Source organism: Manacus candei, unplaced genomic scaffold (assembly GCF_025592945.1).
Source record: "Manacus candei isolate 608988 ecotype Guabito, Panama unplaced genomic scaffold, ASM2559294v1 h1tg000010l, whole genome shotgun sequence".
Lineage (NCBI taxonomy): Eukaryota > Metazoa > Chordata > Aves > Passeriformes > Pipridae > Manacus > Manacus candei.
The window spans coordinates 458,266-469,478 of NW_026138058.1; the positions used below are offsets into that span (position 1 = coordinate 458,266).

The 11,213-nt window shown below is 48.2% G+C and overlaps 1 long non-coding RNA gene across 1 annotated transcript; it reads left to right on the forward strand.

Annotated features, from left to right (window-relative positions):
- Positions 1-930: 930 nt before the first annotated feature.
- LOC127466631 (uncharacterized) lies at positions 931-4,858 on the forward strand. Its single transcript, XR_007902800.1, has 3 exons — positions 931-1,022; positions 4,707-4,757; positions 4,809-4,858. It is a non-coding gene; the product is annotated as an uncharacterized LOC127466631 (long non-coding RNA).
- The last annotated feature ends 6,355 nt before the right edge of the window (positions 4,859-11,213 follow it).

The window sequence follows — 11,213 nt, forward strand, 5'->3', positions numbered from 1 at the left end:
CGCAGAACAATCAACACAGACTCCACCTCTTGACTCCACCCAGTGCTCTATAGAAGTAGAGTACATACCGGACGGCGGTGGGTATTCTGCCAGACACGCAACAGAACAGCAACAGCAAAAGCAGAGACCCAAGAGAAAAAGCAAAAGATTCTGACAGCGGTGGGCACTGAATCGGGCTTATAGTCCGAGAGGGGTTTACTGGACACCACTGCGTTCCTGGAATGGGGCAAACCCGCGATAGTTAGATCGCACATTGAGACAGATTCTGACTAAACCTAACCCTAACCCTAACCCTAACCCTAACCCTAACCCCAACCCTAACCCCTAACCCTTACCCTAACCCTAACCCTAACCCTAACCCTAACCCTAACCCTAACCCTAACCCTAACCCTAACCCCAACCCTGTCGCGACGGAAAGCTCTAGACACCTCAATGTGAGAATCCAGGAACTTCATTTATTGTAGATTGACAGTAGCTTAATATACACTATAATAGGTTCATGAATATTACAGAAATTAGGCTCATTATTGGTACTCAGTTAGGTGGTGATATCATCTTAACTGCTTTCCATTGTTTACACTGGTGGCTCATTAAGTGTCTTTTGTTTTGGTAATGCCTAGCTCCTGTTTTTCAGCTCAATTTAGAATACCCAAGGACACTGCCGCTTTCTCACAACCCTGCTATCTCAAACTTTCTCATGGGCCTAGTGAAACCGCTTATACTTTAGCAGTAGTCTTATACTTTAGCAGCTCATCCATAGCCTTAGCCATGTTCATATGTCCTTGCATTTCTAACCAATCCTCTACACAACCCTAACCCTTACCCTAACCCTAACCCTAACCCTAGTAGCTTGCAGTCTCTTTTTTAAAGTTAGGGTTAAGGAACTGGTCTTGTGCATAGCTTGCAGTCTCTTTTTTAAGGTTAAGGTTAGGGAACAGGGTTTGCACATAGCTTGCATTCGCTTTTTTAGGATTAGGGTCAGGGAATCGGGTTTGCGCATAGCTTGCAGTCTCTTTTTTAAGGTTAGGTTCAGAGAAAAGGGTTTGCGCCTAGTTTGCAGTCTCTTTTTTAAGGTTAGGGTAAGGCAAGAGGGTTTGCGCATAACTTGCAGTCTCGTTTTTAGGGTTAGGGTTAGGGAAAAGGGTTTGCGCATAGTTTGCATTCTCACTTTTAAGGTTAGGGTTAGGGAAAAAGGTTTGCGCATAGCTTGCAGTCTCTTGGTTCGGGTTAGGGTTAGGGAACAGGGTTTGCGCATAGCTTCCAGTCTCTCTTTTAATGTTGGGGTCAGGGGACAGTGCTCTATAGAAGTAGAGTACATACTGGACGGTGGTGGGTATTCTGCCAGACACGCAACAGAACAGCAACAGCAAAAGCAGAGACCCAAGAGAAAAAGTAAAAGATTCTGACAGCGGTGGGCAGTGAATCAGGCTTATAGCCTGAGAGGGGCTTATTGGGCACCACTGTGTGTCCGGAATGGGCTAAAACCGCGATTGTTAGATCGCACACTGAGACAAATTCTTCCTAACCCTAACCCTTACCCATTCCCCTAACCCTAACCCTAACCCTAACCCTAACAGTAACCCTGTCTTTTGCTAACCCTAAACCTAACCCTAACCCTAACTTTTGCTAACTCTAACCCTAACCCTAAATTTCCTAACCCTAACCCTAACCCTTTCTAACCGTAACCCTAAATCAAAACCTAACCCTAACCCTAACCCTAACCCTAACCCTAACCTTAAACCCTAACCCTAACCCTAACACTAAACCCTAACCCTAACCCTAACCCTAAATCTAACCTTAGTAGCTTGCAGTCTCTTTTTAAGGTGAGGGGTAGGGAAAAGGGTTTGCGCATAGCTTGCAGTCTCGTTTTTAGTGTTAGGGTTAGGGAAAAGGGTTTGCGCATAGCTTGCAGTTACTGTGTGGACTAATCAGCACTGACTCCGCCCAGTAGGCAAAGCCAGTGACGCAGACCAATCAGCACTGACTCCACCTCTTGACTCCACCCAGTGGGCGGGGCCAGTGCTCTATAGAAGCAGAGTACATACCGGACGGCGGTGGGTATTCTACCAGACGTGCAACAGAACAACAACAACAATGGCAGAGACCCAAGAGAAAAAGCAAAAGATTCGGACAGCGGTGGGCAGTGAATCGGACTTATAGCCCCAGAGGGGCTTATTGGGCACCGCTGCGTGTCTGGAATGGGCTAAGCCCGCGATTGTTAGATCGTGCATTGAGACCGATTCTGCCTAACCCTAATCCTAACCCTAACCCTAAACCCTAACCCAAACCCACACCCCAACCTTAAACCCCAAACCGTAAACCCTAAAACCTAAACCCTAACCCTTGCTAACCTTAACCCTAACCCTAACCCTAACATCTCATAGCAGAGGGAGGGAGGGGCCTGATTCCTCATCAGATATATCAACAGTCAAAAGCCTGTAAGCTCAGCTCTTGCCTTTTCAGGGCTTCACACCGTCAGCACTGGAGGGAGGGAGGGGCCCGACTGCTCATCAGAGGTATCATGCAAGTCAAAAACCTGAAAAGTCTCCTAGAATGCATAAATCATTAACCATTTCAGTCTCTGACAATTGGTCCACACAATAACTGCAAGCTATGCCCAAAGCCTGTTCCCTAACCTTAGAAGAGAGACTGCAACCCTCGAGATGTTGGAGGCTCGAGGCATGGTCCGTGACACTAATCATGGCTATAACTCATAACTTCTTGGAGTATGGGGACTTCCCTCCTTCACCCCCGGCAGATCAAGGTCACCACTTCAACTGACAGACATGGAAACATCGCTGGACCCCGTGGGCGGTGACTATATACATCTGTCCACTCTCAGCTTTTCTTTCTCTTACTCTCCCTTGCTCTTATCCTACCTTTCTCTCCCCTATGCATTTTCTTTCCCCCCCCAAAGGTTATCTCTGTGTGTAGCAGTACGTTCGGATACATGTCCGGAATAAAGACAAGTGCCAAAAAATACTCAAGCACACAAAATATCTTTTATTACAGTGAGAATAATAATAATAGTAATAAACTTAGCAAGAGGAATTAAAAACTAAAAAAGGATACAAAGTAACTATCTTATCGGGTGGCATTAAAACAAATACTACGAACAGCATTTAATACAGTATTAACTAGTGAAAAGGGATACCAAAAAAAAGAAAGGATCTTAGTAAAAGGGGAAACTAAAGGAAAAATAGTATAAACATAAAAGGAGAATTAAAGGAACACTAAAAGGATATTTAAAAAGTTTGTTCTCTCAGTTGCTTCCTATCAAAAAACTGTGCTTACCCACACAGACAGGCCAGGGCTGTCAGGATCTGCAGCAGCTGGTCGGTACCCATGCTTAGCGGGCGTCCCCGCGGAGCAACACAGTCTCGGTGGTAGGATGAGGATCGCTCAACTCAGCAGCCCTGACACCCCATTTTTATCAGTTCCACATTACACTACGTAGGGCCAGTACGCAGTATAGGTGATGCCTGAATGGCAGCCAAACACCACCTGATCATTACCTCATGGCAGCAGTCTGCGCATGCCCTACTTGTAGGGCAAGGGGTGAGCGACCCCTGCCCACATAATCTTCCTCCCATCATCATCTTTCTCACCCCTATGGATGACCTCTACCATTGTGTTTCAAGGGTAGATGTCTCTATCTTGCTATATGTAGCAAAACCAAGGAAGAACTCAGCTCTGATAATAGGGGATATCAGGCTGACTTGTTCAAAAGCACAATGGACCTTACAGTTACCTTGTGCCATGAAGTTACATTGTACCATACTCTAGCTGGTTTCACATCCTAATATGATTCCGTTCTCACGCTTCTATGCTCCATTGATCATCAAATTCAAAAGCACCCCCCTTACACTGTGTCACATTGCGGTATGACAGCACCCAAACTGCTAGCATGCCTGTTGATACAGAATTGTTAAAATAAACCTTGCCAGTAGAAGTTTTCAGACACCGATTATTTAGTGTCGTTTCACTTTAATCCACCCCAAGGGAATTATTAATAAAAACCTGAGTTACCCCCTCTCCCCTTTTCCTGGGGCGGGTTGTAACACCAATCAGCACTGACTCTGCCCAGTAGGCGGAGCCAGTGACGCAGAACAATCAACACGGACTCCACCTCTTGACTCCACCCAGTGGGCGGGGCCAGTGCTCTATAGAAGCAGAGTACATACCGGACGGCGGTGGGTATTCTGCCAGACGTGCAACAGAACAGTAACAGCAAAAGCAGGGACCCCAGAGAGAAAGCAAAAGATTCTGACAGCGGTGGGCACTGAATCGGGCTTATAGCCCAAGAGGGGTTTACTGGGCACCACTGCGTTCCTGGAATGGGGTAAACCCGCGATAGTTAGATCGCACATGGAGACAGATTCTGACTAACCCTAATCCTAACCCCAACCCTAACCCCTAACCCTTACCCTAACCCTAACCTTAACCTTAACCCTAACCCAAACCCTAACCCTAACCCTAACCCTAAACCCTAACCCTAAACCCTAACCCCAACCCTAACCCTAACCCTAGTAGCTTGCAGTCTCTTTTTTAAAGTTAGGGTTAGGGAACTGGTTTTGTGCATAGCTTGCAGTCTCTTTTTTAAGGTTAAGGTTAGGGAACAGGGGTTGCACATAGCTTGCATTCGCTTTTTTAGGATTAGGGTCAGGGAATCGGGTTTGCGCATAGCTTGCAGTCTCTTTTTTAAGGTTAGGTTCAGAGAAAAGGGTTTGCGTATAGCTTGCAGTCTCTTTTTTAAGGTTAGTGTTAGGTAACAGGGTTTGCGCATAGTTTGCAGTCTCTTTTTTAAGGTTAGGGTTAGGGAAGAGGGTTTGCGCATAACTTGCAGTCTCGTTTTTAGGGTTAGGGTTAGGGAAAAGGGTTTGCGCATAGTTTGCATTCTCACTTTTAAGGTTAGGGTTAGGGAAAAAGGTTTGCACATAGCTTGCAGTCTCTTGGTTAGGGAACAGGGTTTGCGCATAGCTTCCAGTCTCTCTTTTAATGTTGGGGTTAGGGGACAGTGTTCTGTAGAAGCAGAGTACATACTGGACTGCGGTGGGTATTCTGCCAGACACGTAACAGAACAGCAACAGCAAAAGCAGAGACCCAAGAGAAAAAGCAAAAGATTCTGACAGCGGTGGGCAGTGAATCGGGCTTATAGCCCCAGAGGGGCTTATTGGGCACCGCTGTGTGTCCGGAATGGGATAAAACCGCGATTGTTAGATCGCACACTGAGACAAATTCTTCCTAACCCTAACCCTTACCCATAACCCTAACCCTAACCCTAACCCTAACCCTAACCCTGTCTTTTGCTAACCCTAAACCTAACCCTAACCCTAACCCTAACTTTGGCTAACTCTAACTCTAGCCCTAAATTTCCTAACCCTAACCCTAACCCTTTCTAACCCTAACCCTAACTCAAAACCTAACCCTAACCCTAACCCTAACCCTAATCCTAAACCCTAACCCTAACCCTAACCCTAACCCTAACACTAAACCCTAAACCAAAAGGAAACTTCCTTTGCTATGCCTACTGGGCGGAGTCAGTGTTGATTGGTGTTACAACCCGCCCCAGGAAAAGGGGAGAGGGGGTAACTCAGGTTTTTATTAATAATTCCCTTGGGGTGGATTAAAGTGAAACGACACTAAATAATCGGTGTCTGAAAACATATACTGGCAAGGTTTATTTTAACAATTCTGTATCAACAGGCATGCTAGCAGTTTGGGAGTTGGGCTATCAGTTGGGAGGTATGGCTGAAAACAGGAAACAACAACCCTAAGTCCCAGGAAAGAAAGCCTGGAAGCTTTGGCTTTGTGGTGCAGTTGGTGGGCCACACTGGGCCCTCCATGGGCAGGCAGCAAGAGTTTTCTGGATCTGGGAGTCAATCTGGGGGCCTCGGAGTGTTTGAGGGGAAGTTGGGAGTGTCCTGTGGGACCAGGATGGGATTTGAGGGCTCCTGGAGGGGTTGGGACGGGTGTATACTGCGGGCATCGTCTAGTATTGATGGGGGTAATCAGTGAGCTGACTGTTTCATAATCATCCAAATTTTAACATACAATATGATTATTAGAATAAAAAGCAAAAAGGTAATATCAACAAAACAGTAACAGGGTGTACTGGTTTAAAAGTTAACCAGCAGGGGGAATGAACTCAACTCAAAGGAGAGATTATAAATCAGAATAACAATTTATTAAAATAATACAGTAAGTACAATAATACAAACAAACAATTGGTCTCAACCCACAAAAACCCAAATGTATAACCCAGTGCCCTGGGGCATGAACAAAGTGGTGTTCCTTGGGCCCTGTTTGAGTCCAAAGTAAAGGGAGAGGGGAAGAACCTGCTGGTGGGAGAGCTGCTGCAGTCTGGCCAGAACTGGTGATCGCAGTCCAGTGGTGGTCTAAGTCTGGTTGAGAGCGATGAGATGCAGTCGTCCTCTGGATCCCACGAGTGGGTTGAAAAATGTTCCAAAACTCCAAGATTATATATCCTCCAGTTCAGGTAGGAATGTTCAGTGCTCCCCTCAGGGCGGGGAGTTCCACAAAGGGTGTGAGGACAGAAACATCCTCCTATCTCACAGGCCTCTTAACACCTAGTTTATAGCCTGAGGAGTCAGGCTCTATGGGCAGAGGGTGCGAATAGTCTATTGACAACAATAGTCTAGTTTCTGGGAAATGACATGGAAGGCTATAGAATACAGTTTTGGGTTACACCCACCATGATGAACTGATCTCAGCTGTCCTAACTAGGACATTATCCACCCCTTATTCTATGCCATCCATGTCATGCCCAAATTAACCCCCTTTAAAAACTATATCCCTTTAAAACTATATACATCTATCTATCTATCTATCTATATATATACAATGAAACATTACAGACCATTCTCACTCAAAATTAGGTCCCCTTGTGGTACACAATGTGTCTCCCCATCTTTTTGCATTACCCACCAGGTGGAACCAGGTCCTTGAGCAAAAACAATCCCTCGGATGGGTTTGCCTTTGCTTGAGGTGGGACTAATCCAAACAGTCTTCCCTAACATTCCTCTCATATGTACCACGGGGACTTTATCTCCATCTACAGTATGCAAAAGTTCTGATTGGGCAGGGCCAGCTCGATTGATGGAACCTCGGGTGTTGACCAACCAGGTGACCTTTGCTAAATGCAGCTCCCAGTGTTTGAGAGTCTCCCCACACAGTGCCTTCAGGGTGGTTTTCAGCAGTCCGTTGCACCGCTCAACTTTTCCAGCAGCTGGTGCATGGTAGGGGATATGATACACCCACTCAATGCCGTGCTCTTTGGCCCAGGTGTCTACGAGGTCATTCTTGAAATGGGTCCCATTATCAGACTCAATTCTCTCCGGGGTGCCGTGTCGCCACAGAACTTGTTTTTCAAGGCCCAGGATGGTATTCTGGGCAGTGGCATGAGGCACGGGGTATGTCTCCAACCATCCAGTGCTTCCTTCTACCATGGTCAGTACGTAGTGCTTACCTTGGCAGGTTTTGGGGAACGTGATGTAGTCAACTTGCCAGGCTTCCCCATACCTGTACTTCGACCACCGTCCACCATACCATAGAGGCTTCACCCGCTTGGCCTGCTTGATGGCAGCACATGTCTCACAGTCATGGATGACCTGTGAGACAATGTCCTTGGTTAAGTCCACCCCTCGGTCATGAGCCCATCTGTATGTTGCATCTCTCCTCTGGTGACCGGAGGCGTCATGGGCCCATCGAGCCAGAAATAATTCTCCTTTGTGCTGCCAATTCAGATCTACCTGAGAGACTTTAATCCTGGCAGCTCGGTCTGCCTGCTCGTTGTTACGATGCTCCTCATTAGCCCGTTTCTTGCCTACATGAGCGTCTACGTGACGGACCTTCACACTCAGCTTCTCTACCCGGCCAGCGATGTCCTGCCACATCTCCGCCGCCCAGATGGGTTTCCCTTGGTGCTGCCAGTTGGCCTTTCTCCATCGCTCCAGCCATCCCCACAGAGCATTGGCCACCATCCATGAGTCAGTGTAGAGATAGAGTCTTGGCCACTTCTCTCGTTCAGCTATATCCAAAGCCAACTGAACGGCTTTAAGCTCTGCAAACTGACTTGACCCACCTTGTCCTTCGGTTGCTTCTGCAACTCGCCGTGTGGGACTCCATACAGCTGCCTTCCATTTTCCGTTTGTCCCTACAATGCGGCAGGAGCCATCCGTGAAGAGCACATATCGCCTTTCATCTGCGGGTAGCTTGTCATATGGTGGGGCCTCCTCAGCCCGTGTCACCTTCTCCTCCTTTTCTTCAGAGGATAGTCCGAAACTCTCACCTTCGGGCCAATTGGTGATAATTTCCAGAATCCCAGGGCGATTAGGATTCCCTATCCGGGTTCGCTGCGTGATCAGAGCGATCCACTTACTCCATGTGGCATCAGTGGCATGATGTGTGGAAGGAACTCTTCCCTTGAACATCCAGCCCAGCACTGGTAGTCGGGGTGCCAGGAGGAGCTGCGCTTCGGTGCCAATTACTTCTGAGGCAGCTCGAACTCCTTCATAGGCAGCCAGGATCTCTTTCTCAGTTGGTGTATAGCTGGCTTCAGATCCTTTGTATCCCCGACTCCAGAATCCCAGCGGTCGTCCTCGGGTCTCCCCAGGCACTTTCTGCCAGAGGCTCCAAGAAGGGCCATTCTCCCCGGCTGCGGTGTAGAGCACGTTCTTCACGTCCTGTCCTGTCCTTACTGGCCCAAGGGCTACCGCATGGGCAATCTCCTGTTTAATTTGTTCAAAGGCTTGTTGTTGTTCGGGGCCCCACTGGAAATCATTTTTCTTCCATGTCACAAGGTAGAGAGGGCTTACAATCTGACTATACTCGCGGATATGCATCCTCCAAAAGCCCACAGTGCCTAGGAAAGCCTGTGTTTCCTTCTTGTTGGTTGGTGGGGACATGGCTGCTATTTTGTTAATCACCTCCATTGGAATTAGGCGGCGTCCATCTTGCCACTTCACTCCTAGGAACTGAATTTCCTGAGCAGGTCCCTTGACCTTACTCCGTTTAATGGCAAAACCGGCTCTTAGGAGAATCTGGATTATCTTCTCTCCTTTCTCGAAGACTTCGCCCGCTGTGTTCCCCCATACAATGATGTCATCAATGTACTGTAGGTGCTCTGGAGCCTCACCCTTTTCCAGTGCAGTCTGGATCAGTCCATGGCAAATGCTGGGACTGTGTTTCCACCCCTGAGGCAGTCGATTCCAGGTGTACTGCACACCTCTCCAAGTGAAAGCAAATTGTGGTCTGCACTCCGCTGCCAAAGGAATGGAGAAAAAGGCATTGGCTATGTCAATGGTGGCATACCACTTGGCTTCCTTGGACTCCAGCTCATACTGGAGCTCCAGCATGTCCGGCACAGCAGCACTCAGGGGTGGTGTGACTTCATTGAGTCCACGGTAATCCACCGTCAGCCTCCACTCTCCGCTGGACTTACGCACTGGCCATATAGGGCTATTAAAGGGTGAGCGAATCTTGCTGACCACCCCCTGGGTCTCCAGTTCACGGATCATCTTATGTATAGGGGTCACAGAGTCTCGGTCGGTGCAGTATTGCCGACGGTGCACTGTTGCTGTGGCTATCGGTACCAATTGTTCTTCAACCTTCAGCAGTCCCACAGCAGAGGGGTCCTCTGAGAGACCAGGCAAGGTGTTCAACTGTCTAATTTCCTCTGTCTCCACAGCAGCTATGCCAAAAGCCCAACGAAGTCCTTTTGGGTCTTTGAAATACCCACTCCTCAGGTAATCTATGCCAAGGATACACGGGGCCTCTGGACCAGTCACGATGGGGTGTCTGTGCCATTCCTTCCCAGTCAGGTTCACTTCAGCTTCCAGTACAGTCAGCTGTTGGGATCCCCCTGTCACCCCAGAGATGGAGATGGATTCTGCCCCTACGTATCTTGATGGCATTAAAGTACATTGTGCGCCGGTGTCCACTAAGGCCTTATATCTTTGTGGCTCTGATGTGCCAGGCCACCGAATCCACACAGTCCAATAGACTCGATTGTCCCTCTCCTCTACCTGGCTAGAGGCAGGGTACCCCTAGTCCTGGTCATGGTACTCATTGTGCTCTTCTTGTGGGTATGACCTGGAGGTCCCTTCAAGAGGATCATTCCTGTACCGTCTGGAGTCTTGCCCACGAGAGACTGGAGCAACGTTTACCCTTGAAGAGTTCTTTATGGTATTTGTTCCTCTTTTCAGTTCACGTACCCGGGCTGCTAAGGAAGAGGTGGGTTTCCCATCCCACTTCCTCATATCTTCTCCGTGCTCACGGAGGTAAAACCATAGATCGCCACGTGGAGTGTACCCTCTCTCCTTAGCTGGGGGACGCTGGCTCCTAATAGCAGAGACTCTTGTTTGTCCTGGTGAGATATGGAAAATCCCTTCCTTAATTTCTTCTCTTAGCTTCTGGTGTCCCTCTTCAATTTTCTCTTCCAGGCTTCGGACGTGTTCAGCCAGTTTGGTTTCCACAGATGAGACGTGGGCTCGTAATGGGGCGGTGAGAGTGTCTTCATAAATCCTGAGTTTGCTAACCAATGCTCCCACCTTGTCCTCTCCCTCCCTCCATTGCAGCGTTGCTAAGTAGCGGGAATACATTTCTGGCCCGAGTCGTGCAAACTTTAACCACATTTGGGAGGTGCACTGTACGCCATCTGGACTCTTAGGGAATCTTTCATCCTCTGAAAAGATTATCTCCAGTACAGCTAACTCCCTTAAGCACCGGATACCTTGTTCCATCGTGTTCCACTGTCCTTGCTGTACGTGGAGGTCCTCCTTGCAAAGGTATCTCTCCCTCACACTGGACAACAGTCGCCGCCAGAGGTTGAGAGTTTCCTGCCTCCTTCCAATCCCCTGATCAATGACTACATCTCGAGACAGGGATCCCAGCTGTCTGGCTTCACTCCCATCTAGGATCGTATCGTTAGCTGCGGCATCCCAGATTCGGAGCAGCCAGGTCAGAATGGACTCGTTCGCCTGTCGTGTGAACTCTCTCCGGAGCTCACGTAGTTCACCCAGGGATAGGGACCGAATGATTATTTCTGGCTCTGTCTCCTCCGGTGGATGTGAAGGTCCCGCCTCTTCGTCATCATTTGCTATACGGACTGATTTAGTCTTTGATTTCCTTTTCTGGACAGGGGCGACTGCTATTGGTTTTGCTTGTTCTTCTGGTTCCTCGATGGTTTGTGT